The following is an 18,688-nucleotide window of genomic DNA, read 5'->3' on the forward strand; positions in this document are numbered from 1 at the left end:
TATAATCAGGATTCCTGCTGTGCCAGGATAGCTCTTTTTCCCACTTGTATGTGTGCTGTATTCACAGTGGGACTAAGAGCACTGATGTTCTGCAAAAATCTGTTCTGGAATACCTTGCTGCAGACAATGGAAAAAATTACCAACATTGGCCAGGTGTTATGTGCCCAAGGGCACCATTGCCAGGAAGAAAATTGTGACCTGCCCAAGCAGTTCCATAATACAGTCTTAATACACCTTCATCAAATTTAACTTTATGTGAAGATGTGAGTGTCCGCTCTGAAATTGTTGAAGTGCAAATACATGTTCCCTTTTGTTGACTACTGTAGAGCTGGTAACTTCTGGTAGAAGGGTAGAGTGGGTAGCTGAGGATAATTTCATACATACCTCTTCAGCAAGGTTTCCTGAAGCTTGCCAATCAAGTTTAAATTGCTACATTTCTTAATAAAGCTTTTTGTATGCAGGTATTTCTATGACATTAATTCTGTGTCAGAGAATTTGTATGTTAGTCTCCCACATAGATGTGTTAAAAGTAGCAGATAGAAACTTCTTCCTCTGAGGATTTTGGCCACCTTTTTAACTAGTCTAATTATTTCTCTAGCCTCCATATAGGAATTTTATTTTCAGTAATAAAAAGAATTTTGTTACTCAGTGAGCACTTAAGCATTTAGCAAAGAAAGCTAATTAAAGCATAAAGGGGAAATGTCTCACAAATTGATTTTTCATTTTTCTTAACTACCTTCACTGAATTTTCTTTAAAGGCGCTTTTAATCAAGTCTTTTTAGCAGTCTAATCAGGTTTCTCACCAGTGCTGCTGACTTGCCTTTCTGTCTGAAGGGAAATTTGGACCTTTACATATCCTGTGGCTTGAAAATGCTTTTTTGGGTTTGTTTTTTTAATACATCCTTTGAGAGAAAAAGGCACATGCTGGTAATTACAAGGTTGCCACCTCAAAACTCATATCACTTGCAAGAGAAGCATGGAATCTTACTTATTTTGGATGAACAAAAGAATCTTAATAGCTTTTTCATAGAAAAATATACTGTTGATACGGTGCCGAAGTTTCTGATCCCAAGCAAGGAGAGAGGAAGTCTCTGAAGCTATTAATGAATTTTATTGGAATGTGTACAGTAGCAGTTTTCTGCAATTCCCCAAATTAATATGAGGTGTCACGCTGGTAAACTCAAGAGCCCTCTCTTTGCAACGACTTTGTGTTTCAGGACGGCATTCCACTGGTCTTTTTACAGAGACTTGGTTTGTTTTAGTCCTCATTTGTCATCTGGATTTCTGCCTTGGATCTCACAAAGTTCACCTTTCTCACAGAGTTAAAGATTTTTAACGTCTTTGTGTATGCACATGTGTCACACATGTGCATACACACATAGGTATGTATATGTATCTATATGTGTATGACATCGCACCAATATGAACTTATAATGTAAATTTTTACCACTAACTTAGAATTCTGTTATGCTTATAGTTTATTACCTCACTTCATATATCATTTCACCGATTGAAAGATCTCTGTATGCCATGTGACAAAAAGACCAAAAACCATTACAAGGTCTTTTGTCTTGTTATAGGTAATATAATGACAAGTGTCAGGAATCATTTTTCTCTAGAGCCCAAAGCTGGGGGTGGAAGTTACCTTAATTCCTGTATTTGGAAGAGGGGGTTAGTAACAAATATTTGAAGAGTTGCACAAAAGTTGTCTGGATTATTTTTTTTTCTTCTCCCCCACTCCCATACTCCTTCCTTGCTTTTTTTTTTTTAAGCTTGACTTTTGATGTTTCAGACAAAAAATTTGAAACTATTCTCTGTCTGTAACATCTTTAACACAGCAATAATGTATTTGGACAAATTTACCTATAAAATTGAAACGTCAAGAAAATACAATGCTAAAAACAGTGCCTCAGGACTAAATTTTGCTCTGGGTTTTGGACACTTGCATTCTCACTGAGTGGAATTTAAGGACAAGAAGATACACTAGTACTAGTACAGTGTCTCTGTACGTGTCCAAAACCATACTGGAGGAAGATATTGAAGGCATTGTAAATGTACAAAGCTGTACATTTGAAAAAAACCCACCCAAACACCTCCCCCCCGTCCCCCCCAACCAAAACAAAACAACAAAACACCACCACAGGAAAAGCCAGTTTTTAACTGATATATTCAGTATGTTGGGTTTTGTAAAGTTGGTGAAGTGGGTTTTCTTTTTAATTACTTTCTTGGAGAAAGGCAGAAGATAGTGCGATTCCCAAAGCTTACAGCTATTCAAAAAGTTAAGTAGGCAATAGTTGCACTAAAAATGATTCTTACACTTTGAAAATGAGATTCCATTTATATCAAATACATTATAGAACAATTGATTGGTGTTATATTAATAAATTAATTTATTAGGCTCTGAATAAACTAGTATAGTTTCCAAATTTACATGAGAAAAATGTTACAAAATACTTCATTCTTACTTTAAAAAAAAAAAAACAAACAAACCCACAATTTTCTACACAGATTTTTTTAAATCTGTTCTGGATTACTTGACTTTTCTTATTGGGTATCAAAATTGGGAAAGCATTAAACTAACCTGGAAAAATTATTATAATTTAATTTTAATAATCTTTGGGAAACCTTACTCTGGGTATATCTAACTGGTGCTGTCTGCCATATTAGGGAGAGAGCTGTTCTTTGCTAATGGGAGTCTTAAATTGCGCTATTACTAAGTTTGTTTAAAACTCCTGACCACAAATACAGAAGTGTAAATGAAAACTGTAAAAACTTGAAGGGGCACACTTTGGTCCACTTTTAAACCAGACAACTCTGCTTTATAAACAAACATAATACGGTAGAGTTTGTTTCACCTTGCATTTTTTCTGTATGGGAGACCTGACCTGGTAACTTAATTTTTAAGTTGAGGAAAATATAGATAATGTTGTTATTGTTCCAGTAGACACCCTGTCTCAAACACTTCATAAATACATTCGGTGAAAAATAGAAGTGTTCAGATGTTTTGTAAGATTCTGTAGAAAAAGCATGTTGAAAATAGTCCCTCTAAATTAACAATTAAAAGTGGCCATATTTAAAACAAGTTTAAACATTCAGAACGGGGTGCATAAATAATACAGAAGTATGCATAAAGCCTTGAAATAAAAACCAAACAAAACTCAAACCCATATGCTAAAATTAAAGAGGATTTGCTGTCTCAAAATAAGGATGTGAAAAAGTAGCTAAGACTATGTACTTTAGTGCAATTTGTGTAGTATCTTTGTTCTTGCATTTTAAAAGATTGTGTAAGCTTTTTAAAAACAAACATAAACCAAAAACCCAGCAACCCACATTCCGAGACTAATTAGGTCTCTCAAAAATGGTATCAGATTTTTAACGTTACATTTTCTAGTGTAACTTTGCCTGGGACCTTTTCTGTAGAGCCACATATAGGTGGAGATGGGAACACAGTAAGTAGTAAACAACTGTCACCAGCGCAAAACCCCATAGTTTTACATGGTTGATTTGCAAAGAAAAAAACAAGGTTCAGGAATGATTTTAGTGTAAGAATTTTGGCTTTTCAGCAAGAGCCACTACTGTCGAGCATTTACTGTACTTGAGCTCTGAAGAGGCAAGTACAGAGCCCAGCCACTGTAGTCACTTTATTTTGTACCATCTTTGTACATTCCTGTTGTATAGCTGGAGTTGTAGTTTTAGAGGGCCTTTGTTCTGTTGTAATGTCTGAATAGTATTTAATACTAAAATTTATTACAATTTGCTGGAACTGCTGCTTATTTGTGCAGTATTACAGTAATTCACAGCCCAGTTAGTGATGCAATTGTACACCAACAGCAGTTTGAATAACTATAAATGTTTATGTAACTGTACTCAATGAATATGAAGGTCTTGTACTGTATAATGGTGACGAGTTTTGCCATTTTAGTAATTTAACTATATTCAGTTTTCAGATTATGAACTCCAGGTTGCACTAAATTTGTCCTTGTTTTAGCAGTGGCTTAAAATAAAACAGATTTCACTGGCTTTGAGAGCACTGTCATTTCTTGTAAATTCATAGAATATTACTTTTCTTTTCTAACACAGCTAAGATTGGTCTTGGTCAGTGGTTGTGTGAAGGCGCTTGAAGAATGATGTAGTAAATAGTGCATCAGTAGATGGCATACTTCTTACAGAATTAAACTGGTGTCCAGGGAGATTCTTCCTAACTTCCTAAAACAGTTAGAACACTGTTTTACAGTCTTTGGGCTGAAAGGTAAATGCGTATTTCTGGTTACATGAAGTAAAGTGTTGCATGGATTCTGTGAGGAGAGACTGGGCAAGAAATCCACCCTAATATCTCAGTACGAGTAAGATCAAATAACCAGTCTACCTCAATCTCATCTTGCCTGGAAGCGAGGTTAGGGAGGTTGGCTTGATGTTTCCGTGTGGACTGAGGTTGGTCTTTGGCACATTGTCCAGTATTTTGGGAATTGCTGTAAAAACCACCTTTAGAATCTTCTGGACAAATGCAAGAATACACTACTAATGAAAATGTTGTATGAAACATGGAAGTTTCACAGGCCTATTCAAAATCCTCAAGTGTTTTGGCATCTTGTGAAATCTACCAAAGAGCATATTGTCAAATACCCCAAGATAGTAATGCTGTAGCAGAGATTTTGTGCACGGACAAGGTTTCTAAGATTTAAAAGTACTGTCATTGCAAATAGCTGTCTTAATGTTTTTTGATGTGTATGTTGTGAATCTAATAATCTCGGCAGGGTTTCATTTCAAGAATTAGGAAAATTTTGCTTTTAAACCATTAAGCATGCACAAGTCTTGATCCTTTATTTTTGCAATGTTCATTTAAAGGAGGTTTCTATAGTATTTATGAGATTACTTCCAAAAGGAAAAACATTATTTTGTTTCATTACCATATCTATTTTGAAGATTTTTATTGTTTGGGTAATGCCTTTCATTCAATCACGTAGAAAATATATGTTAACTGAAGCAAGTAAACATTTAACTTATTCTTAAAATATTGTACAGCCAAAAAAAGATGGGCAGCAAGTTTGGGAACAAAAAAGATTTTTGTGAAGGGAAAGAAGAGCATATTCATGTGGAAGATTAGTCTGAGCTTTTTTTTCTTCCTGCCTGGACTTTATTTTTCTTTCTTTCAGCAGTCTGGTTCTGGCTGGCTTTATTCAACCACAGAACAGTATCCATGCACTTTGTTTAACCTTGGTGTATTAAATTGAGAGTTAAGTCTCCAGCTATTCCGTACTCTTCGCCCAACGTGTGTGCTACTCCATCTCCTGCTGCCGTTGCTCGGACCTTCCTCTCACTCCCTTCCCTGAGCTTCTGGTGTGACTGAATTCCATGCTGGTTACTGCTCCAAGCCTCTGGTTGGAAGGTGGCTATGGAAAGTGAGTCATGCCAAGGCTGAAGAAATGTACCCAGAGCACTAACCGTACTGGTTATTGAGCACCATATTAATCAAATGCTGTCTCTTCCCCTGCTGTTAAGGCCAACCACAAAGCGTGTGACTGCTTGAGGCAAGGGAACTAACCATGACAAGCATGAGACCGTGTCTGTGGTCAAGGTACTGGCTATCTAGTCCATGACCACAGAACACCGTTCCACAGGAATTGTGAAGACTAAAACTGGGGCCTCTAACATAGTCGGAATATATAGTCTGTCTTGCCTTCATTCCTCCTGAAGTTGGTGCTGCTTCTAGGACTGTGAAGTAGCTGAGTGTATGTGTCTATTTTGTTTGTTTGTTTTTTGTTTTTGATTAAGAATGGGCAAAAGAGAACGCTTGTACGAGTCACTTGACTTGGTTTCCTGAAGTTCCAGTGCTTCGGCCAGGAATAAGATGAATATCGAGAAAAGAAATGGTGCAATAATGTGGTATTTTTTTCTGTTATCTGCCCCTGTAGCCCACTTATTGCCAATCTCTTATTTTGTACAGTCCCCACCTTGTATAACTTCCAAGTCTCCTCCTACACTTTCCTTGTGGCTGTTGCTGGTTTCTACTTTTTTCTGACCCTTGTCCAGTCTTGTAGTGTGACTGTCATCTTCTGCTTCTTTCCTGACCCTGCTCTGTTGTCCTGATGTGACTTCTGGCCTTCTCATTCTTGGCTGGCGGAAGTGGTTAAAAACCAGCAAGGGGAGTCTTCTTAGTTGAGAGGCTATGGAATAAGGCTTGCCTACCAGAAATCATCAAGCAGTGAAGAAGAGCTAAACTTGCTTTTGGCTGAGTTTTTTACTCCTGTAGGAAAGTAATCTGTGGTTGCTTTGGTTTGGAACCCAACTTACTGCTTGCAAAACTCTTGGATTTTATGCCGATCCGAAAGACACTTTTAAGCTGATACTGAAGTATAGTGTACCTCTAACTTGCTGTTATTCGTGCAGATGTATATTGTGTGCTGCATCGCAGCGGCATCCAGACACAGGCAGGGCAAAACTCACTCCTTTTTGAAAGCTGGCAAAATCCCAGTTGTCTCACCCACTTACATCAGGTCTCAGTTTAGATAGATAGTAACCTTTAATAACAAACAGTAGACACAGTTCTCAGTGTCTCTGTTTCCGAGAAGAACATGTTTTCATAATTATTGCCCAGTAATACAGTGCTGTTGAGCAGATGTTGCAGCTGGATTGATTAACCACACAAAATCAGACATACTATTCGTGCTGCTACAAAAATGCTAACACAATATGGACAGAAATACCATCTCCTCATGCTGGAAGTCACAGATTTAGAGGAGATGCATAATGTTTCTTTAGAAAACTAGAATATGACTCTATGGAAAGCAAACTGTGAAAGCAGCTCATCAGAATGTGGTTGTTTAGAGAAATCATGTCAAGAGATACAGCAATACTCGGCTGTCCTGTCGAACAGAACTCTTTACAGTGTGTTATGCAGGAGATATCAGAGAAGAGTTAGAGTTCACAGTTAAATCTATTGGATTTAAAAGGCACTGGACATAAGAGAGGTTCCATACTCGCAAGACTGTGAGAGGTTTAGCTAATATTTCTGCAACAAGAGATGATACACATTGTTCCTCCTGTTAGTTTAGGAGGTTCAGGACTTGGCTTACATCCTAATTTAATGCTGTAAACTACAATGTGAAGATAGTATCTTCACGGTGGTCAGTCATGAAAGGGTTAAGCCTGAGACATCTTGACAAGCCTAGTACATGCTGGCATCTTCAACAAAACCTCTTTTCCTGTGACTGCCTGAGAAAATAAAGAGGTGGGTGTTGGAAATTCCCCAAGGAGTCTGGAGGGCCCTCATCAGTATGATCAAAGTGCTTTTGAGAGGCTCCTAGAGACATGGTTTCAGAGAAGGGGTAATGGTAACTTCTGTTGAAAATTATTTTGTGAGATTTTTTTTTCTTCTCCTTAAAGTGTTGGAATTCTACTGCTTATGGTATGTGCCCAGCTTGTAGTTTGTGTGCTTAAAATTTGACTGATTTTATTTTTTTCTGTGTATTAGCTTGCCACAACTGTTAAGAGAAAATTTAAATACATAAAGAAGTCATCCTTGCTGCATTCATCCAAATTACTCTGGATGAGTGGTTTAGATTAATTAGGGAAATAACCATTAATCTGAATACATGTCAGCAATGAGAAGGTTGTTTATTACCATCGTTCATTTTTAATTTTCTTCCTTAAAATGTGAACCTTTTTTTGATAATTAGACTGGAAGTGCACTAAAGCTAAAGCTCATGTAATTGTAGCTAATTAACAAGGAGAAAAAGAGAGAGACTGAACTGTGGCCATAACACAGTCTTGACCCTGGCAGCTCACTTAATTTGAACATAAATTAATTTCCTACCAACTGTCTTCTGTTTGCAAGTCCAATGTTCAAACACACATGTCATAAATTCAGCATCTGTTTTTGTATTTGCAGTTTCTACAGTCTTGGGATGTTGAGAAGAGTAAAGGTTACAAAGATTTTTTTTCTTTCTTCTTGGTTGTGGTGTCCTTGCTGGGTGGGACTTTTTCTCCAGTCCATCTTCCCAGTCCAACCTCACATTCAGTAGGGGTTGTAGATTGCACTGACCCCACTTGGGGGGTGGGGGACTTCGAATTTCTCTGCCTTTTGCTTCTCTGACTTGGTCTCCCAACCTCAGGTCCTATACTCCAGACACTTTTCCAACCCTGAAGATGGTCTGATACCCTCAAAAAAGGTGAAACCTCCTTTGGGAAGTGTCACTCCGGATAGGAGCACAGCAGCCAGGAGAAGGCAAACAGCCAGCCCTCTGCTGTTCAGCCTCTCCCCTTCTCTTGAAACGTGCACAGGGAACTGCCACTGAACAAGGCTTAGTCACCTGGCTGATGAAAATCAGTCTAGCGTACTGTCTCGGAGAAGAGACAGACAAGATACACGAGACTTGAAGGGCTTTATTTTCAATTTTCCTGTGATCGTGGGTTCGGTACCTACCTCTGCTGATGCCTTGTTTTGACCTGAGGCAAACTTTGCCCTTCAAAGGCCCTTGTATGTTCCCCTCTGTGAAGTGGAACAATGATCCTCGGCTCTTCTGAAGAGTTTTGGACTTCCAAAATGAGGAACACTGCTTGTATTTGCCAAATACCACAACAGTTAGCATTTTTCTTATGCTCCCAAATATAATGAAACATATTTTCCAATTTCATATTCTTTCCTTTAATAAAGCTTGAAAATTGTATACCTCTCTAGGCAAATCCAGAAATTATTCAGAGACTGTCCCAAACTGGTTTGCATGTAGAAAAGCCCTCATAATTTGGAAGCTGATCACATCGTAAGGTAAGTACCTGACTCTGGGAAACCTTTCTGTGGGTCATAAGGATGCAATGTCTCTTTCCCTGTTCTAGATGATTACTTACCTTCATGGCAAACCCATGGCTACGTGTCCAGAAAGTCTAGGAGTTTCCGAAGATAACATGAGAAATGCCAGGATCTGATATTCCATATGATGTTATCCCTCTCTGTATCATTTTCCAGAGGGTGTTGCATTGGCATAACATGAGCCAGCAGTGTGCCCAGGTGGCCAAGAAGGCCTGTATCAGAAATAGTGTGGCCAGCAGGAGTAGGGAAGTGATCGTGCCCCTGTACTCGGCACTGGTGAGGCCGCACCTCGAATCCTGTGTTCAGTTTTGGGCCTCTCACTACAAGAAGGATGTTGAGGTGCTGGAGCGTGTCCAGAGAAGGGCAACGAAGCTGGTGAGGGTTCTGGAGAACAAGTCTTATGAGGAGCGGCTGAGGGAACTGGAGTTGTTCAGTCTGGAGAAAAGGAGGCTGAGGGGAGACCTTACTTTACAATTACCTGAAAGGGGGTTGTGGTGAGGTGGGTGTTGGTCTCTTCTCCCAAGTAACCAGCGATAGGATGAGAGGAAATGGCCTCAAGTTGTGCCAAGGGAGGCTTAGACTAGATGTTAGGAAAAATTTCTTTACTGAGAGAGTGGCCAAACACTGGAACAGGCTGCCCAAGGAGGTGGTGGAGTCACCATTACTGGAAGTGTTCAAGAAATGCATGGACATGGCACTTCAGGACATGGTTTAGTGGGCATGGTGGTGTTGGGATGATGGTTGGACTTGATGATCTTAAAGTTCTTTTCCAACCTTAATGATTCTGTGATAAAAACCAGGGCAGTAAAGACTGCAATAAGGTGCATGATGTCTATTACACTGTGCTTGGCTGGAATAAGGGAATTCCCTACACAGCTCTGACATGGGGCTCCTGGAAAGTCTTTTGGGTAAGTCTTCTGTCTTACACTGCTTTGTTTCTCATTTCATGAAGCTGACTGATACTTACTGCCCTTTGCGCAGGGAGCTGGTGGGAATGGTCTCCCTCTCTTCTCCTTCTGAAGGAGTCGTCTCCTGCCAAGCTGAATTTGATTGATGAGGCTCCAGGGAAACAGGTCACGAGCAGAGGATGATGGGTGACAGATGGATGTTAACAGGCATGTTAGGAGCTGGTCATGGATTAGTTGAGGTGTGCATAGCTAATTCAACAGCTAATTCGCCACCTCTTGAGAAGACCTGAAGGTGACCATTTCAGTATTGCAGTCCTCTCCCATTGAGAAAGTATTGGTTATGGATTGCCACAAAATTACAGCTTAAAAGGCAGAAGTGTTATTTAAGTTATGTTTGAAAGACACAAAAAATGCGTAAATAGAGTTATATAAATAACTGGGTGCTATTTCCTGCTTGGTGTATCCGAGTTCAGACTGAAAATGCTCCTTGTTAGCCTTAAAATTTGTTCTGATGCTTGCAGCCCATCCAGAGAATGGTTCTTCATACACTGTATGTACAGCTGGGCAGAAGGGGGGTCCTTGGGACAGTACTGAAACACAGATAATGGCAACAAGGAGATAAAACCATCCTGGCTGTGCTACTCACCTGACAAATACTGTGTTCTCAAGAAAGCCACAAAAATGTTTTGAAGAAAGCAGCATAACCACTCTACTGCTGGTGGTTTGGTGAACCTCACGGGGCGGCCCACAATCGGATGTCGGCCATATTTTCCAAACAGCAGTAGGGCTGGTCAGTGGTTTGACATGAAATGCAGCCAGGCTTGTGCTTTGGCTCCAGGTAACGCCACCACAACCTGTTTATAACGTTTGCTCTGTTTTTATGGTTAGTGATGCATGTGTTGGCCTAGCTGGACCATCATAAGCACCTTCACGATGAACTATTTTATAGAAATTGCCCTGAGCCATCTTGGTCTTTCTGGCTGAATCTTATGTAGATGCTAAATGTTCAAATTTTTACCCTCATTGAAAAACACAGTTGGGCTTGCACGAAGGCAAACTTTGCCAGGTTTTCAGGGAAGGCCAGTATGTTAAACTGTAGTAAATGTAGTGCATACTTCTTTCTGTAGCCTGATAGCTGTAATTTGTTAGCTAGAAATGCGCTATTACATACATACTGAGGTTTTGTGGATTTCCTGGCTTCGTTGTTACAATGAGGACAAGTGATTAATCGTGTAACATGTCTAGTGATGAGTGAGTACATCCGGTCTAGTTTTTATTGTTGTTTTCTACGACTGCATTTTTCTGTACCTCTCTAGGTTGTACGTGGTTTTATACCAGTTCTTCTGCTTCAGCTTGAATCTTTGCACTAATCACTAACAATTCCAGCAGCCTTTTAAGGAGGAGAATGACACAAAATTAAGTCTTTAAAATGCTACAGAAAGATTGTCTATAGTCAGGTTTTTTCTTTGCAGTTATAACCTTTTAGTAGGTAGGAAGTTTCAAATGTCTGTGTTTCTTACATTAAGGGTGAACATACAACCCTGGAAGTCTAAGGTAAAGTTGTGCTTTTTGACATCGTAAGAAGCAAACCTTTCCTATCAAATCCTTACACATGAACCATATCTGTGAGATTAGATGCATCTTTATTTTCAGTAGCCTTAAGTGATATTCCATGTCTTCCACCTGCCTCCCACCCTGTATTAGAGACATTACACATAACCATGAAGAAAATATTTTGTACCAAAACAATATCAGGGCGGCTCAGCATCAGCAATGTCTTATGAGCAATATTCAGAGACCATATATCCTCTAAATATGGACCTATTTTTAGTTCTTTATATCCTTCCCCATCTCCTTCTAATCACTTTTCTCTGGAATAGAATCACAGAATGGTTTGGGTTGGAAGGGACCTTAAAAATCATCTAGTTCTGCCCCCCTTGCCATGGGCTGGGACACCTTCCACTAGACCAGGTTGCTCAAAGCCCCATCCAACCTGGCCTTGAACACTTCCAGGGATGGGGCATCTGCTACCTCTCTGGGCAACCTGTGCCAGTGCTTCAGCACCCTCACAATAAAGAATGTCTTCCTTGTATCCAATCTAAATCTACCCTCTTTCAGTTTAAAGCCCTTACCCCTTGTCCTATCACTACATGCCCTTGTAAAAAGTCCCTCTCCAGCTTTCTTGTAGGCTCCCTTCAGGTACTGGAAGGCTCCTATAAGGTTTCCCTGGAGCCTTCTCTTCTCCAGGTTGCACAAACCCAGCGCTCTCAGTCTGCTCAATCCTTCTGATCATCATTGTGACCTTCCTCTGGACCCATCCAACAGGTCCATGTCCTTCTTATGTCACGGGCCCCAGAGCTGGACACAGGACTCTAGGTGGGGTCTCAGCTGAGCGGAGTAGAGGGGCAGAATCCCCTCCCTCAACCTGCTGGCCACGCTGCTTTTGGTGCAGCCCAGGATACAGTTGGCCTTCTGGGCTGCAAGCTCACATTGCTGGGTCGTGTTGAGCTCTCGTCAACCAACACCTCAAGAAGTTTCCTTACCAAGAGATGACAGTAAAACCTGGCTCACAACTAAGTTTACTTTTAAGATCCTTGCTTTGTTTCAAAACCCTGTCACCTTTCTCCTCACCACAGTGAGAGCAGCAATTCCAGATTAAAGGAAATTGTTACAAAAGTTATGGTTGAGGCTGTGATTTCAGTGCTGGATTTAAAAGAAAATGCACATTTACCCAGCTTCAACGATGACAGAGGTGTCTTTCTGCAAAGGGGACTTTCCTGTTTGATTTGTGTCGCAAGAGAGTGAGAAGAGCCGAGAGGCCGAGAGGTGGATGAGGTTACCCACAAGCACCAGTGGTGCACCCAGTAGGGCTCGATTGCCGAATTGCGGGGATAAGGGTCAGTGAAAAGGTGGAGATCACTGCAACAACAAAGAGAAGTTGGAGCCAGGGAAATCTAAGTGACAGCAAAAAATAGGCAATATAACATGTCAGAGTTGTAATGCAAAGCCAAAACCAGACACCTTTGCTGTGCGTGCTCAATAATGAATCTTTGGAAAAAGGTATGGATCTTTTAACTCGTACGTGCACACCTCCATCCAGTGTACAACTAAAGAAGAAAATGTCACCGTTTGTGGAACCAGAAATAGAAGTCCAGAGAGAGCTTTTAAGTTAAAACTACAGGCATAGTAAAACCTAAAAGTAGTATTGGGTTTTCCAAGATAAGCATGCTTATTTATGTCATCAAATTTGGCATTGTCTCCCTTATGCCTGTCTGTTTGTTCTTCAAATTGCCTATGAGCATAAACTCATGTTTAGTTGAACAGCCGAATTGCTATGAATGTGCAAATACCCACGTTTAAGCCCAGCTTAAGATGTGTGCCTGGTATAAACACAGTTCTGCATATCTAACTCCAGATTATAGACTCCACAGCTTGATGCTTGGCAGTCCACAGTTTTTAGCTCTTTAGAGAATGTGTGCAGTGTCACCAGTTCCAACTTGTGGCAGGATTTTTTAGATATAGAGAGAAGGAAGATAAACAGAGTTCTCAAGTTCACAGTTTCACAGACCTTTTGGGTTACTTGGAGAGATACTTTTGTGTAGACATCAGCAATGGTCACAGTCTACGTATTTCAAAGCCAAAATAGGATGCTGAAAATTTTGGTACTGATTTCCAATTCACAATTATTTGAACTGTGAGATCATTCTTAGTATTGGAAAATCTTTTAAGACTGATGGAATTATCTAAATAAAGGAAGATTTTTGGATGGACAAGAATCCTATAGGAAGAGGACACCTTTGTTATTGACTGTTTTTAAGAACATATCAGAATGAAGCTGACAAGGCTTGTTATTCTGGTGGCTACTGTTATCTTGAGCTTTTTTAAAAGCCACTGCATCTGACAAATCAAGATGACTTATGGATGGCTGAGATGGAGATATCCAGTATCCTTACTACTTAACAGTGAGGTAATTTTCTGCAGAAATGTCTACATATCCTCCAATGTCTGGCCTCTGTAAAAGGGGTCAATAAAATGCATTTGTCAAAATGAATGCCTGTTTGGAAAATGGCCACTTTGGTACACTAATGGGTAAGAATCCGGAGGAAAATAAATAGCTAGGACTCCTTACTGGGTTATTGGCTTTTTTAAGGTTCAGAAATAAACATACAGAGATGTCATCCGTTTTATTTTATGAGACTGAAAAATTACTAGCAGAATTTAAAAAGAGGGTGTTTATGTAGGCAGAATCTGTTTCTTCTGCTAGAGGCTAACATCACTTTTACTTTCCAGAAACGTGCAGGATAATGTCCTTAGCCTGTGTATAAATATCAGTATTTGACAATATAGTAACTGCTTCATGATGAAGATGGCATTACCAGCCCATTAGAGGAAAATAGACATATCCCAGCCCAAGGCATGCTGCTGACTACCTCTGTCCTCGGGTAGGAAGGCAGCTTGGGACCATTGATAGACAGGCTGAGGATCCACTCTGAGCCCAGTTCAGACAGGCATCCTCACTATAAACTTCTGCAGTGAACTTCTGAAGGGCTGAGAGACTGAATCACCTGTTCTGCTGATGGATATTTTTATTTTCTTGTAACGTCTCCTCTTCATTCATTTCGGTATGGCTGACAACAGTAAAGCTCCAGCCAGATGAATAGTCAGGCCAAGGTCTTTTTGCTAAGTGGGACAGGGAAAGACATTTTCCAAAGCATTTAAGTCTTATGTTCGGAAGTGGTCCAGAGACCGCCTTTTGGCAGCCCTGTTACAGCTGTTTATGCATTTTCTCCAAAGCAGTTTAAATGGAAAGTCTAAAATTGCATAAGCAGGCCTAGAGGAGAGGCCAAGACATTCCATGTCTTTAGAGAAGATGCCCGTTTATGGAGTTATGGTCAGATTGCTCTTCTTCTTTCTATTGCTCATTCCATGATATCCATAGGGTATTTTGCAGCAAGTAGATGAGGCTTGGTTAAGCCTGTAAAGTTGAATCTGGTTATGGAGTCTAGCAGTGAGGACCACCTCTTGGAGCGCAAGACCTTGGAGGTTTAAACTCCCCTCAGATGAGACAGGCCTCGCAGCAGGTATATCCTTTCTGGGCACAATATTCCTACCAAGAAGCAAGTATGTGAAAAGCAGGAGGCATCTCAGTTGTCTTCTGAAAGGATCTCTGTGAGTCCAAGTCCTTTAGGCATCGCTTGAGCAGACTAGATCTGGCTTCCCTAGTGAATTTAGTAGTGTTTTAGAGCCCTTCCCTCTCCAGTTTGGAATTGCAGCAGAGATTTGGGGTATAGCTGAGACCCTGACATAAAACCTGCAAAATGATAAAAGACTCCTATTTCAAAGGTAAAGTCCTATCAGAGCTGCAATGTTGTTTGTGAGAGATGTAGGCACATAAGCAGTGATCCACCTTTCTGGAGGACTGCAGCATATGTTGGAATCAGTTGCCATAAGTTCCCAAAACCAAACAGAAAAGTCTCATTCTAGGGCATGATTAGTCTCATTTTCGTGTAGACACTTGAAAACAGACCAAATGAATTGGACTCTCTTTTAACCATAAAGGAGTCTGAGTTACTAGCTAATGTGTTGTTACGTATCACAGAATCATAGAATAGCCCAGGTTGGAAGGGACCTTGAAAGATCATCTGGTCCAACTTTTTGTGGGAAAGTGAGCCTAGATGAGGTTGTCTAGCACCCTGTCCAGCTGCATCTTGAAAAGCTCCAGTGATGGGAACTCTAGCACATCCCTGTGGAGGTTGTTCTAGTGAATGACTATAGAAAATTTTCATCAAAATTCACTGTAGAAATTTTCTTTCTTATATCAGGATGATTATATAGTAGTTGTCTGATGTTAGTAGAGATGAATCCTGCTCTGGGCATCTGGCCTTCTGGCTCAACTGCTCAGTCCCTTAAGATATTTGTACTAAATTTCTGTCTATATGACCTGCTTGTAGGACTATTTTTTAAGCCAGTTCTGAGATGACCATATTCCTGGAAGAAATTGGGAGGAGGGAATGGACACCAATTGTGGTCAGTGCTTGAAGTGGACTTGCTTGTTAGTGCAGAGATATTGTCAAGCAGAAAATGGACTGGAGTCTTCTGTTGTGGGAGCTTCTTCCTAGAATGGCTGCCACTGAAGGACTCTGTGTTGCCTTCTCTGGGGCAGGTGGTATTTATAGACAGCCTGAATTCGCCTGCAAGAGGCAATATAGAAAACCAAGTGACTAGCCTTGGGACTGTTCTAGTAGGGAGAGGGTAGAGAATGAAATCACGTTAGAAAATGCAACTCATCTGGGCACTTCTGAAGAATGTATCTTTGGTTACCAGACGACTCATTACAACTGTCAACTCATCCTGCATTACTTTTTTCCCAACCCTTATGACTCAGCTAAGTATTTTCATAGAAAAGCCCAACTACTTAACTTTATTTCCACCAAGAGGACAATTCCAGAAGTCTCTAGCCATAGCAGAGAAAGCAATTCAAACCAAACAAACAGTGGACTGGATGTACTTGTGTTCTTTTCCATCCTGCTCAGTTATCACTGGTCTTGAAATATTGCAAAACTTCTGTGGCTAACAAAGTTAATCTGAAAAAAAATAAAAATCATAATGTCTGTCAAGGGAAAGACCTATTTATTTTACATTTAATGCTTAAAAAAAAAATAAAGTATTCCGATAATGCGGAAGAACACGTCTTGGAGCTGGGAGAGGTTGTCTCACCAAGGAACCTCAGCCCCTAGCATCGGAGGCCTGGCATAAGACAGTAAACCACATGTTCCTCGGGATGAGTGATTATTAGTGACAAACAAACGCAGTTTTGGCAACCCCAGACTTTCGACACTCATGAGTCAGGACCCCAACCAGTCAAAACTGAGAGACATACAAAAAAATGTGTTTTGTGTTGTTTTTATTTGCTCGCTGGTGGTTGAGCATTCAGGGCTCAAATTTGTGTTTTCTTTGTAAGATTTTGAGACAGTCAATGAATTCATGCTGTTGGATGTTAGGGGGGAAAAAAAGCTAGTTAGTTATTGTGACACCTATGATGAAACCGCAAAAGGTTGCAAACCCACATTGTTTTGAACCTGAGATTTCTTTCCATTTGCTAACCAATGATTCCTGATGATTATGGACATGTTTGTTAGCCATAGTTAAGAGTTGCTTGGAAATTCTGTCTTAAAAATGGAAAGTGTGGTTCTCATAAAAATCAAAATTTACCACAGGAAAATGGTTTCTTTTTTTTTATTTCTGAAATGTTTCCATCAACACGTAACACTTGTTGCCTCAAGTTGGGAGGACCCAGGATGCTTGGCAAGTTGCTTGATAGAACCAAAATGAAAAAAAATATTATTAATTTAGTATTAATGTTAATCCACGTCCTCTGAAATGCTGGAGAGATTCTTTTTTGAGTCCTAAAGCCCCATTGTTTTCAAATGGCAGAGCTTTCCAGTTGCCATTCAAGGCTCATGACATACTACTATTTGTCTTCTCTATGAGATGCATCGTAGATATCTGTGGCTGTCACATAGCATGGAGGTACAATCTGACCTGATAGCCTGATGGTTGCCTGAGTTGCAACTTCCCTAAAACAGTTTTCATGCTTCTTCCCCTATTTGGAAGTGTGAAGAGATTTGGACATATCCAGTTTTCTCACTAGACAGAAATTCCTCTTTTTGATTAGCTGTGTTCATAAGTACTATTGAAGCTGTTTGCATGAAGACATTTCTACTTATAGATTGTTAAAAAAACTGTTCATTTTGCCTATTCTCAATATGAGTTTGGTCACCAAAGTCATACAAAGTGTTTCTTTTTCTGATTAGAAACACTTAGAGCTAGATAATAATGAAAAAATAATGTATTTCTGTTTGAAATTTCAGATAAGCTAATATATTCTGAAGTGCTTGAAATATTTTTGCCTTTTTAACATCTTCATAAATATGTGGTGGCTCTTAAAATATTTGTGGAAAAAAAAGATTTTTAAAATGCCATAGGAATCTCAGTTTGTTCCTTTCTTTTGTAAATGATTAGATTTTGTAAAGGACTAGATTGCTTCAGCTCTGACTATAATCAATGGAGGGAGAGGAGATAAGGCAACTTTCATAAAATAGAGTCATAGAATAGTTTGGGTTGGAAGGGACCTTTAAAGGTCATCTAGTCCAACCCCACAATTTCCCAAAGTTTGAATTTGCTTCTGGATGTAATTGTCCATTTCCACAGATAGTGGAAGGATTCTAAGGGTACGTCCGCATTGCCAAATAAAAAAAGAGCTGGGAAGTGAGCTTAAGCACTGAGCCCCAATCAACCACAGTGCTGAAGAGCTGGCTTTCTCTCCAATGCTGTTTTGGACATGCCTCAGAGGCTGTCTCCAGGACAAACCTGCTATAAAGGGGGCTTAGATTTGTGCAGTGAGGACAAAGGCCCATCTGGACCTCAGATCCCAGTTCAGGCACCTGGATTTCCTTCTTTTAAGACACAATATTGTACAGAAGAGGTGGGAATCTAACATTGAAATGTTGCAAAACTCAATTCTCTTTGGAAATCCAGCCACAAAGACAAGCAAATCCCTACTTGTGCTGTATAAACGGTTCACCTGTTGTCTTCTAATCAAACTCTTGTGAGTATGTGTCTAATTTATCATGTTGTGTAGTCCTGCTATTATGAAAAACTCAACTGACAACAGTGGCCTCTAATTTTCAGTGCCTCCAATATTTGGAGGACTGACTAGAGACCACGAATTTAAAGGAATCTGCAAAGTCAAGGGGAACTGCAAATAGTTATCACCTTTAAAAGCATTGTTCAAGATATTACGTTTTAGGTGGACATGAGGAGCAAGGCGCCTATATTTAAAATGCTCAAATTTTTAAAACCTTGGAAAACTTTGGCTGTGAAAGCACACAAGCTAAGGAAGAAGAGAATGGTGATTCAGAAACCCATCTGCACCTCAGCAGTTCTGTTGGGAAGAGGCAAAGTGATACATAAT

This window comes from Phaethon aethereus (genome assembly GCF_964289735.1).
Source record: "Phaethon aethereus genome assembly, chromosome: 1".
Taxonomy (NCBI): Eukaryota; Metazoa; Chordata; class Aves; order Phaethontiformes; family Phaethontidae; genus Phaethon; species Phaethon aethereus.